Source organism: Lutra lutra, chromosome 12 (assembly GCF_902655055.1).
Source record: "Lutra lutra chromosome 12, mLutLut1.2, whole genome shotgun sequence".
In the NCBI taxonomy this organism is placed as follows: domain Eukaryota; kingdom Metazoa; phylum Chordata; class Mammalia; order Carnivora; family Mustelidae; genus Lutra; species Lutra lutra.
In genome coordinates, this window is record NC_062289.1 from 25,673,061 (window position 1) to 25,685,685 (window position 12,625).

A 12,625-nucleotide genomic window follows, 5' to 3' on the forward strand; every position below is an offset into this window, starting at 1 on the left:
GCCGTTACTGGCCTGGTGTCCTGAATTTGTCAACTTCAGGGATCCCTGAGTTACAAAGTTGGGGGGTAGTTTTTCAGCTCAAAATGATTGAGAGGCAATTTCATCTTGCTGATTGGGGAGGCGGTTGCACTGGGGGATGGGACGGGGAGGAACCTGGATCCCTCCAGTTTCTGGTTCTTGATGTCAAACCCTAAGCCCCACTGCACCTTTCCCAGAGGAAGGTCACTGTCACTCTGGATTTCAAGACTGCTTCCCTGAGGGCTAAGGACCTAGAGGGAAGGTTGATGGAGGTTGAGTGTTGACGGTGGGCAGAGGGATCATGCCACCTCCTAGGTCTTTCCCAGGCTCTGTACCAGGCACTCTTGGAGTTGGCTGCAGCGAACCCAGTCAGGTCCTCTTATGTGATCTCTCCCTTGTCCGCCAGAGCTCTTCCTGTGACCGTTTCCTGTCTGATGGCTTGCCACAGTTCCAGTGGCACTTGCTGCTGAATCACCTCCCTGGACCTGCCCCTACCCCTGGGGTTTCTGCTGTTGGATCTAAGCCAGGTGTTGGATTCAAGGCCTCTGACACAAGTGGTCTGTCCAAATTGGGCACCAGACAGGGTTGTGTAGGTGTCTAGATCTTGAACCTAAGATCTAGGGGATGGGGAGGTCTCCTTTGGAGTGGGGGTTAAGATGTTGGGTATCATGGGTGCCTGGGTGGCTCAGTTGGTTAACCGTCTGCCTTTGGCTCAGGTCATGATCTCAGGGTCCTGGGACGGAGCCCTGCATTGGGCTCTGTTCATCAGGGAGTCTGCTGCTCCCTCTGTTCCTCCCACTGCTTGTGCTCTCTTGGTCTCTCAAAGAATCTTTTAAAAAAAAATTTTTTTTTTGGATACTGCAAACTGGTACAATTTCAAAAAACCTTTCTGGAGGGCCAAAGTAGGATTATCAATATTTTATTTTGCCAAATAATGACACAAAGCCCTACAGCCTACGGGCACTGCTGTCATTCAATAGAATTACTATACAGTTGTGTAGTGAGAAATACTAATGCATTCCCATTTATGCTTGAGCATGTCTGCCAAATGATCCAGACAGGCTTGTTACACATGAGGTGATGGGGAGCTTACTACCTATCAAAGCAGCTTTTTGCTTTTTATTGGTTGAAGTGAAACCGCCTCCATTCTAGTTCTGCAACCCAGAATAAGTGTAAAATCCCATTGTCTGGAAAACACCCAAGGAGGGTTTTAATTAACTCTGGGGTGGTAGTGGTGGAGGAGGGGTGGGGGTGGGAGGTGTTACTTTAGGGAGAAGGCAAAGCCATTTTCGTTTACTCTTGACTTGCATCGGCCTGCAGGAAGCACTTTAATAATAATAATAATTGCCACTTACTGGATGCGTAACCAGGTGCCAGGCATGATGCTAAGCTAAGCATTTAAGGGAATTACTTAATCCCCACTAGGACCCCTCTGCAAAAATGTGGGTGTTGAGAAGTTAAAAGACTTGCCAAAGGTCACTTAGGGAGATGGCACTTGGAGAGCTCAGGATCTTACCCCAGGGTTGAGAGATCTTCGTCCTTGGTCCCTGCGGAGACCTCTATTTGATGGAATCCTGGTGGTGACAGCCCTGAAACTCAAGATCAGAAGAAGGTGGGCCACCACGATGCCCCCTGCCTGAACAGCAGGGCCTCTGATGCCGGAGGCAGAAAGCTGCCTTCTTGTGTTATCTGGACTCGACTTGCAGCCCTGGGAGGCTGGAGTTGGGGTGGGGGCACATGGCCCCCGGAGGCATGGCTGGCTGCAATGCTTAGGGGAAGCCTGGGGGTTTGCTGGCCACCGTGGTCATCCCCTCCACCCAGTCCTCCCCTGAACGCCTTCCACATGCCAGGAGTACCAGGACTGCTGTGGGGGGCACCTTCCCTCGGGGGATTGCTGGAGGACAACACGCCCACCCAAGAGGGGAGTGAGGTCAGTACCCTGGACCACCTGGGCCTCCCAGAGGAGGCCGGGCTTCCAGAACAGCTGGGGTTTGGATTAATGGAGGGCAGTGAAGGTGCCCCCCCACATTGGAAGAAAGCTTTCCTGTTGCCTGATTCTTCTCCTTTGTCGTTCAGCTCACGCCTCACATTTTGGGGTGTCTTGAAGGGTTCTGTCCTCTCCCTGGGCAGCCCCATCCCTCTGGCCGTATCTCCCCTCCCCCGTGGCTACCTCAGCCACAACCAGAAACCTGGGTTCTCTCATCTCCCTGGCCCTGGCTGCCGTGTGAAATAACCAAATCCTGCCCTTCCTGCCTTATCCAATCTGTGATTAGAAAATGCAAATGCCTGGGGTCCCAGGATCGAGTTCCACATCAGGCTCCCTGCTCAGCGGGGAGACTGCTTCTCTCTCTGCCTGCCACTTCCCCTGCTTGTGCTCTCTTTCTCTCTGACAAATAAGTAAAAATATTTTTTTAAAAATGCAAAATCTGTCACCCACATTCTTTTTCAGGCTCCACTCCTATGATTCAGTTCAGGGCCTTGGAGCGCCTCCGTGGCCTGCCTTCCTCTCGTCCCACTGGCTGGCCTTTTAGCATCAGCCCCTGCAGACCTCACCTTTTAACCTCCCCCCGCCAGTCCTTTGGCCGCAAGAGACTCAAACACACCTTGCTCCTGGCTTCCAAGCAAGTGCTCGCCAGCTTCTTCACTGGCCGTCTTTTCCTGCACCTTCAGGATGTAACTCAGGCCATACCTCCTCCAGAAAGCCTAACGCCTGTTAAAAATGCCTGCCCTAAAGGGCCATCCCCAGTGTAGGATTCTTTTTCCTCTACTGAACCCATGAGCTCTTGGCACTCTGAAGCCTTGGTTGGGGCCCCACTTAGGACCCACTATCCTAACAGCTCCTGACCCGATGCTAGACAGGGCTTGCCGCATGAATGAGGCAGGGGCAGGCAAAACTCTGGACTTAGCTTGGGCTAGGAATAGTAAGAATAGCAATCAGCACTGATCCTGTCCTGACTATGTGCTAGGCAGTATCCCAAGCATTCCAAGCACATTAGAATGACCCCATATAATCCTTCCAACTGCCCTAAAAAGAAATGCCATTATTAGCCCCATTCTACAGATGAAGGAACTGAGGTTCAAGGAGTAGCCCCAACCCCCCGCCCCCCGCCGGTAAGTGGTAGTGTCAGACTTCACCAGTTCTCTGCTATCTGATCTCTAGGGGCAGGCCTGGGTCATGGGGTGACTGCGTTGGGCATGTTTTTTTGCAAAACAAGTTCTGGTTTGGAAGGACCGAACTGATCTGACTGATCACCCTTGAGCCCAGCACGCACAGCCTCCCCCACGGGTCACTCGGGTCCCACACTCTGCCTGCCGAGGGGCTTTCTGTCAGGGAGCTTGTTGGCAGAAAACAGCCGAAGCCCGGCTCCTGAATGAGTGAGCGTGGGGGCAGGTGGGATGGGGGTCTGACCCCAAATAGGATGTGACTTGGCCCTGAGGTGTTGCAGTCGGATAGACCAGGTTTGAGTACTTCCCCAGGCAAGCCACTTAACCTCTCTGAACCTCAATTTCTGAAACAAAATGGACCTTATACCTGCCTCGTGGGGCCACGAGGGGGGATCAGCGAGAAGATACGTCCGAAGGGCTGGCCATATGGTAATTAGGTTGAGCCACGTGGGACAGCTACAATCTGACCATTGTGACCTACAAAGGTGGCAATTTCATATCATTTAATCTGCTAGATGCTCGAGTCAAGGCCGCAGCTTTGATCAGGGGTCCACAGACTTCTTTTTGTCCCGGACCTGCAGGCAGGGGCTGACTGTGACCTCTATGTGGTGTAGCCCAAGCTGGCCACACAAGGAAGCCAATCCACTGTGGGGGGTGGTCAGTTCCAGGGTGATCCCTTCCTGTTGAGACCAGGCCTAGAGCAGGAGGTACATGCTAGCTAGAGTCAGGTGGGGAGCTGGGGTGCCTTGGCCCTGGGGAGGGGGAGCCCCCAAGCTGTGCGCACTGAGCCACAAGCAGCCAGCCTAGCCCCGGGTTTCCTGGTGCTTTGCAGCAGCCCCGAGCTACCAGCTCAGCAGTTTTCCCCAACCAGAAGAGCCCCACTTCTCTTTCTGAAAGTAATGATTTTCTAAAAATGGGGTCTCTCCCCACTCCCAGCTGCGATTAATGTGCTGAACACAAAGTGGCCGCTGGAGGAGGCCCCTGGTGAGTTCGGACCAGTGCAAGAACTTTGATTAATTCAGGGATGATTTACTGGCTGGTGGGGGTAGGGGGCTAGGTGAGGGCTGCGGTGGGGGATGGGGACGGGCCACGTTGGTGCCTATCCTGGGCCCGGTGTGGTAGAAGAGTAGGAGACGGAGTCTGGGCCTTGGATTTGCAGGCAGGACACAGAGGCCCTGGAGGTAGAAAGAGAATGTGTCTCTTAGGGTTGCATTGAACCTGAACGAAAATATGGCTAATTCGGAGATAATGATGTCACCTTCGCACACATTTTGCTAATGGTGCTGGAGGGAGGCTCTGACCAACCCCATGTTAGAAGAAGAAACTGAGAACCTGGGACGTCAGTGGCTTAGCGGGGTCACCCAGCCTGGGGATGGCAGAGCCAGGCCGGGCAGCTCTCCTTAAGTCTATCCCAGGGCTGGCCTTCCCAAAGCACGACACTCGTCTGCTCCATCCGAGGACGTCCCTTTGGGACTCCTCTTCTACTGCTCAGCCTGCCACATCCTGGCGGGAAGGAAGGGTCACCCGGGGAGAAGCCATGTGCTCCTGCCTTCCCAGCCACCCCTGTAGTTTGTGCGGGGCCATGCGACTCACTCTGGCCGATGCACAGGGGCCCCCGTCTAGGTTGAAGCATCACAAGCCTGGTCAGTCCGTCCCCTGCCCCAGGGACCTGGAAGGTGCAAGCCCGGATCCCTGGATCCCGGCCCCCAGAAGCCACAGGGCCCACAGAGGACCTCGTGTGAAGGTGCACCTTCTGCAGGTTACGTGGCTGAGATGGGGCAGTTTGCTTGTGCACATGCATCTGGGACCTGTTCCTCACACTCCCGTGCTCCCTGAATCCGCGGTGCCGTCTGCTTCTCGTGAAGATGGGTCTTGTACCTGCAGCTTGGCTGGGGCTCCTGCGGGTCGGGCCCCAGAGCTCATCCTTCCTGGAAGCTTCCAGAGCACACACCTGGCTCTGGGCTTGTAGGAGGGACGCAGTAAGTACCCACTGTCGAGGGTGTGAGCTGCAACGTCACCCGCACTGGTGTCCCTTGAGGGATAGCTGGGGTGCCCTCTGAGGGCACAGTCTCCCCACGGCCTCCTGAAAATGCTGAACACACTGATTTGACTCCTCAGGGGGCATTCCCGGTTTATCACTTATCCCATCTTAGTGGTAGGAACCCTACCTGTCTAACACTTAATCATGTATCTGTTTGTAGGTTCTGCTAGAGGCTGACTCTCTCAGCAGAGACAAGGCTCTGAGACGGCCCAGGCTTTGCTCTGGTAGCAGCCATATCCCCAGCATCCAGGGCAGGGCCTAGCCCTCAATAGATAAGATATTCCTTGGGTGAACCAATGTGGAGTGACTACTTACCTTTCAGCTAAAATACATGCATTCGAGTTTCAGGTGAATTCAGTTTCCCCCAACAACAGTGAGTCTGCTTGCTTTATATTTGCAAAAAGAAAGGAGTGCACCCTTGCATTTGTCCCCCAAAAGGTGAACGTGAAACTCTGCCTCTGGAGTGACCGTGACCACGACAGTTCCCCGCCCCCCGCCCCAGCCCGCCCGGGCCCCAGCAGTCACGGCAAGCTGCATTTACCAAAGGCTAAGTCTGTGTCAGGCACTCTCTGCCAGGCACTTGGTGGTGTCTCCAAGGTAAGGGCTGTCATTATCCCATTTTGCAGATGAGGAGATGGAGGCCCGGGGAGGGCCTCAGAGTTAGCGAGCGGCAGAGCAGCAGTCAGATCTGCCTCCTTCTACACCCCTTGATTTGAGCCCCGAGACCCCTGGGAAGCTGCCGCTTGGAAAGTGCAGTTTTCTCGGTTTGTTTCCTTGAGGAGGTGCAGAGACTTCCTGAGGCCCACATCCCACTGAGGCAGCTTGAGACTCTGGGCGTATCTCTGCCAGGAGGCCTGCTCCTGGCCAGGTGTTCCTGTCCCATCAGGGCCTGGAATCTTCGCTGCATCTGGGCTTTGTGTCATCAGCGCCAGATCTTTTAATGACACACCGCAGCCAGGGAAATTACAGTGCCTGGGAGACTTGTCCCAGAGGCCCTGCCCAGGGTAATTCCAGAGCAGGAAAAGATGCTGGGAATAACAAGAAAGACAGGGTCGGGCTGCCAGCCTTGGTAATGGAATGGTGTGTACTGGTAATGGAGCATGGGGGATGGAGAGTTTCCTTTTATTTATACAGACTTTTGTTTTCAAATTTTAAAACTACCCCAAGCCCCCAAATCAAAGGTAAAAACCATCTTCAATGTCATCATTTAAAATTATGCCTTCCAGAGCCACTCCCAGAGCCTACAGAGGCTTTAATACATCCCCTTTCTAAATTTGGCCTCAGCTCCTACATACACACAAATATACACGTCTCATAAATGAAGCCGTGGTATACACATAGGCCTGCAACCTGCTTATGTCGCTTAGTAATACATCCCAGACATTTCTGCAGACTGTTCATTTTCATGTCTAGTATTGGAGCTGAGTTTAAAAGATGCTGGTATTCATTTAAAAGATACACCCCTTGATGCTGAGTGGGACTGATGGAGCGGGACAACTCGAACCTTCTTCTGAAGATGGTGTGGGTATGTAATGGTTGAGTGATTTTTGAAAACTGGCAGTACCCTCTAAAGATAACCACACCTGTATCGGAAATGCATACATGTACATGCAACAAAAGATGTGTCCAAGGATAGGCATAGCAGGGCTCTTCAAATAGTCCCGAACTGGAGACAATGCCCATCAAAGATAGAACAGAGTTTTTTTTTTTTTTTTTTAAATGTGGTTAATTTATATAGTGGGCATCACGCAGCCGCGAGGACGAAGGACCACAACCAGACATAAGAGCAGAGTGACCCTCATGGGTAGAACGCTGAGCTGAAGGCGTCTGACAAGAGCACACGTCTGTGATTCCATGAATGTGAAGTTCATGTGTATCACGCTGAGTGTCAGGCAAAATGGGTCTCTGTGCTAGACATCAGGAAGGGAGTAGGAGAGGAGCTCCTGCCGCTGATGAGGTTCTGCTCAATCTAGGGGCTGTTTAGGTGAGATGCTTAGTTTGTGACGTTTACTGAGCTGTAACCCCTGGACTGGCACACATTCTGTGCATGTGTACTGCTGTTAGAGTCTGTTTTTTACGGAGGGACTCAAGGGCATGCAGTCCCTTCTCCCCGGGGGTGTCTCTTTCTCCCTCTCTCTCAGGACCCAGTTTGCGCACGCGCAGGAGCGCCGCGCCTGAGCGTTGGACATTCCGGTGGTGGTATCCCTGGGACCTGGTGGCCAGTGTCAGGTGAAGACTCAGGCTGTCCTGAGTTGTCCTGGGTTGGTCATTGGGCACCTGGGGAGGAAGAAGATGAGGGAGAGGAGGAGGAGAACAGCAGGCAGCTGAAAAGGAAACTGTTGTCACGACTGGGAGGAGACCGACAAAGAGCCTCGTGGATGGGCAGCTGCGCAAGTGGTGGAATTTCTGAGATTCTGGGTACTATTATGGCAACAGTATCTACGACTTCTACTATTGTTAGTACTAATAGGAGCTAACATTTCTTGAGCGCTTACAAAATGCCAGGCACTGTGCTAAGGGCTTTATATGCAACACTCCTTTTAACCCTTTTATTACCTCTGTGTAGTTTTTAGTATCCCGTGTGCATCCTGGAGGCTCACATACGTACAGTCTCCCACCAGACCCTGCTTAATTTTGATTGTTCAGTTTGTTCATTTTGAGGACCTAATAGGTACTAGACCCTTTTGGGCACTGAGGCAGAACACCTGGTGTGTCATACAATCCCCAGTGTCTGAGCAGGTTCAAAGCTGCTGCTTTTCCAAGCCAATATTCTTCGCTTTAGGTCTTATTTTGGGCGTGCTCAAAATAGGTAAATGTATAAATAAAGTTCCATTTGTTTTTGCTATTTATTTTGATCTCTTTAGCAACCTATGTTCACTATTTAAAAATCAGAGACGAAATTAATAAGAAAAAATAATTTAAAAAAATTACTTCTGGCCCCACAATCACAGAGCACTTGCTAACATCTGAGCACATCCCTTTTGGATTTTTAAAAAGTACATTCTACTGGGCCCACCATGTAGGAGATGCTCAAAGAAAATTTGTTAAATTGTTATAAAATCACATTATCATATGGTTTTGCAAGCCTCAGCCCAAGCAAGCCTTTCCGTGATATCCTGAGGACATGTTCCAGGTCCGGGAATGCCCGGCCACTTCTGACATTTTCTCTCCTCACCGAGCGGGGAAGGGATGAATTATTTTCATGTGTTTGAGGGACATTTGCAGTTTTTCTATGAATTTCTTATTTATTTATTTATTTATTTGACAGACAGAGATCACAAACAGGCAGAGAGGCAGGCAGAGAGAGGGGAAGGGAAGCAGGCTCCCCGCTGAGCAGAGATTTCTGATGCAGGGCTTGATCCCAGGACCCTGGAATCATGACCGGAGCGGAAGGCAGAGGCTTTAACCCACTGAGCCACCCAGGCGCCCCACAAGAATTTCTTATTTATATCTTTGTCTATTTTTTCCTCTTGGTTTCTTATACTTTATGGTCATTTATTTTTCAATTAACTTTTTTTCAAAATAGTTCACACACGAAATTTAAAAAGTCAAAGACTACCGAAAGCCTTATAATGAAAACCAGCGGTTCACTGTCCTTCCTTCCCTCCCTTACGTTTACCAGAAAACTCTTTTAACTCTTCCAGTGTTTCTTTTGGTATTTATGGCCATATTTCCTCTTTCTTTTTTTAGTATTTTAAAATTTCTTACTGATTTTTTAAAAAAGATTTTATTTATTTATTTGACAGAGAGAGATCACAAGTAGGCAGAGGCAGGCAGAGAGAGAGGAGGAAGCATGCTCCCCACTGAGCAGAGAGCCCGATGTGGGGCTTGATCCCAGGACCCTGGGATCATGACATGAGCCGAAGGCAGAGGTCTTAACCCACTGAGCCACCCAGGTGCTCCACTGATTTTTTTTTTTTTAAGATTTTTATTTATTTATTTGACAGAGAGAGATCACAAGTAGGCAGAGAGGCAGGCAGAGAAAGAGGGGGAAGCATGCTCCCCGCTGAGCAGAGAGCCTGATGCGGGGCTCGATCCCAGGACCCTGAGATCAAGACCTGAGCCGAAAGCAGAGGCTTAACCCAATGAGCCACCCAGGCACCCCATCTTATTGTTTTAAAATGTAAAAAGATGTTCATCAGCAAATATCCACAGGTGCAGAGGTGTGTTGAGAAAAATGTGAAACCCCTTCTCAGTGTGTTCAGGACACTTTCAGAGGTAATCTACATTACAACTGTGATTACATCACAATGCTTCTTTTTTAAATAAAATTTTTAAAGTTTGTTTACTTTTTTTTTTTTTTTTAGTAATCTCTGAGCGCAGTGTGGGGCTCGAACCCATAACCCTGACATCAAGAGTCACACGCTCCACCGACCAAGCCAGCCAGGTGCCCCTATCACCGTATTTCTTAATAATTCCCTTATTCTAGTATTTCTCGATGCACCAATTTTAGATATTATCTATTAAGTTGCTAGTCTGTTTCTAGCTAGGGGTTAGCTCTCTTGAATCTTCACACTGGGTCCCTTCTCATCAATACTTAAGTTGGCTTCTGCCAGGAATCTTCATTGTTGAGCCTTGGAGTAGACTTTTTTTTTTTTTAAAGATTTTATTTATTTATTTGACAGAGAGAGATCACAAGTAGATGGAGAGGCAGGGGGGGGGGGGGAGCAGGATCTCTGCTGAGCAGAGAACCCGATTCGGGACTCGATCCCAGGACCCTGAGATCATGACCTGAGCCGAAGGCAGCGGCTTAACCCACTGAGCCACCCAGGCACCCTTGGAGTAGACTTTGATTGCATTTCCTTCCTTCCTTCCTTCCCTCCCTCATTCCCTCCCTCCCTCCCTCCTTTCCTTCCTTCCTTCCCTTTTAAATATTGTATTTATTTTATTTTTTTAAAGATTTTATTTATTTATTTGACAGACAGAGATCACAAGTAGGCAGAGAGGCCAGCAGGGGGTTGGGGGGGAAGCAGGCTCCCCGCTGAGCAGAGAGCCCGATGTGGGGCTTGATCCCAGGACCCTGGGATCATGACCTGAGCCGAAGGCAGAGGCCTCAACCCACTGAGCCACCCAGGTGTCCCTAAAGATTGTATTCATTTGACAGAGAGAGAACACAAGCAGGGGGGCTGCTGGCAGAGGGAGAGGGGGAAACAGGCTCTCCGCTGAGCAGGGAGCCCCTCATGGAGATAGTAGGACCCTGGGATCATGACCTGAGCTGGAGGCAGCTGCTTAACTGACTGAGCCACCCAGGTGCCCCTGTATTTATTTTCTTGCACAACTCCCTGATATTCCTGGAGTTGAGACTTGCCAGTTTCTTTTCATGTTCTTAGAGTTCACTGCACTTTCTGCCATTGCTTTTCACACTCCTCAGGTCCTTCTCCACACAGTTTTGCTGCAGATCAAACCTGTCAGACAACACCATTCTCTCCCTAGGTCTCTATCCTTCTGCTTTCATCTGGACAGGCTGCCTTGTTGGCCTGGTGCACAGCACCCCTGCTCCTCTCTGGGATCTGGGGTCACTTGTTCCCTAGGGCTCATGAGTTCACCTATGCTATTTTAGTCTCTCATTTGGGTGCCAATCATCTTTAAATACTGTATGTACCATGTTTTCGTTCCTCCCGTCCTCCCTCCCTTCCTCCCCACTCCTCCCTTAACCTGCCTGAGGACTGCATGGCAGAAGGGAAAGGAAGGACCCATCGGCCGCCTCTGCTCCACTGTCTCCAGCAATTCCACTCTGGCCCTGGACTTGCAGAGACCCCTCAGCAGTGCTAAAGCCCTGTTGGTAACTAGACTGTCCCCAGCCAGAAGCTTGTTCTGGGGCACCTTTTCTGACCAGATCTTCCCTAATGGGGAGTCACCCTCTGCTGCACACAGCTAACAATTCACCTGAGAGCCCTCTGCAGAGAAATGACCTCTCCTGTTGCTTTTTCAGTGATTTTTGGTGCCCATCGTATAAAGGGGCCTTGAACATGGAATCCAGCACCTCAGACCCATCTGCTGGAAAGCTGAGTCATCTTCCTCTTTTTCCCCTCTGCTCCCTACCCTCCCCCGCCATGTGCTTTTCTTCCATCCTGGACTAGAAATTTCTTTCTCTCTCTCTCCCTTTCTTTCTATTATTTATTTATTTATTTATTAGACACACACACACACACACACACACACACACACAGCACAAGCAGAGGAAGAGGCAGGCAGAGGGAGAGGGAGAAGCAAGCTCCCTTCTGAACAAGAAGCCCAACATGGGGCTCCATCTCAGGACCCTGGGATCATGACCTGAGCAGAAGGCAGATGCTCAAAGGACTGAACCACCCAGGCATCTCTAGCGGTTTTGTTTGCAAAAGCTATGCACTTCCACACCTCCACACCTTTGCACAGGCCCCTCACCTGGCATGCACACCACCCCCCACCCGCCGCCCCATCTGATGAAATTCATTTCTTCTCTCAAAGTTCAGCTGAAGATCTAGTCCTCCAAGAAGCCTTCCAGTCTCTCCTGCCGGTGTGAAAACATGTTCTACACCACTTTATACAACACTTTCTTCTAATCTCCGTCTTTGTTGCTGTGGGAGGGCAGGAAGAGGAGTCACGCAACCCAGGCCGGATCCTGTCACCAACTAGCCTCTGCTCGTCCGTCCGCACACACTCTTCATGGACAAGAATCTGACTGCGTTCAACACTGGTTGCGTGCCATGCCCTACGCTAAGAACCTTGCTTACATAATACAATTACACACTGAACCCCGAAGCCCTCCTGCAACAGCCTTCTGAGCGTCTGTTCACTTCTGATCGCGTGGGCGGGGACGTCAGAAACCAGGACTTGCGGGGCAGGGAACGCAATCAAGAGGATGTCTGTTGTTGATTCGCTCTATGTCACCTGGGCTCTCCACCTGGCTTGGGGGAAGCTAAAGGACAAAAACACCTGTTTTCCCAGCTTCCCTAGCGGCCAAAGAGAGGCACGTGAGCTGGATTAGCTAATCAGATGCCCCCGCTCCGGCCCCGGCGTCAGGATCTGGGAACAGAGAAGCAAGGATGCAGCAGAGTCATTCAAGGGGTGGGAAGTAGCCACATCCTGTTTCTGGGGGAATAGCAGTGTCTGCAGGGCCAGCGGCGCGGTCCAGTGTTGGGTGTCCAGTGCTGATGTCAGTGGGGAGAGAAGAGTCATCTGCCGCTCCGTGGCGGGGCCAGTGGGTTCTCCGGAGGCCAGGTTTATGGTGTGGTTTTGGCAGCTATCCCCGCTATGGAGAAGCCCTCTGCCTGCTGTGGATTCTGTGACCTACCCAGATCCCAGCATGACTTTTCTTTGTTTAACTCTGCCAGGATAATCTGCTGCAGTTTGCAGCTCTGAAGCTTGACCGTGGATGGAAGCCCGGAGAAGTATGGGGCATGGCTGGCTGCAGGCAGGCGG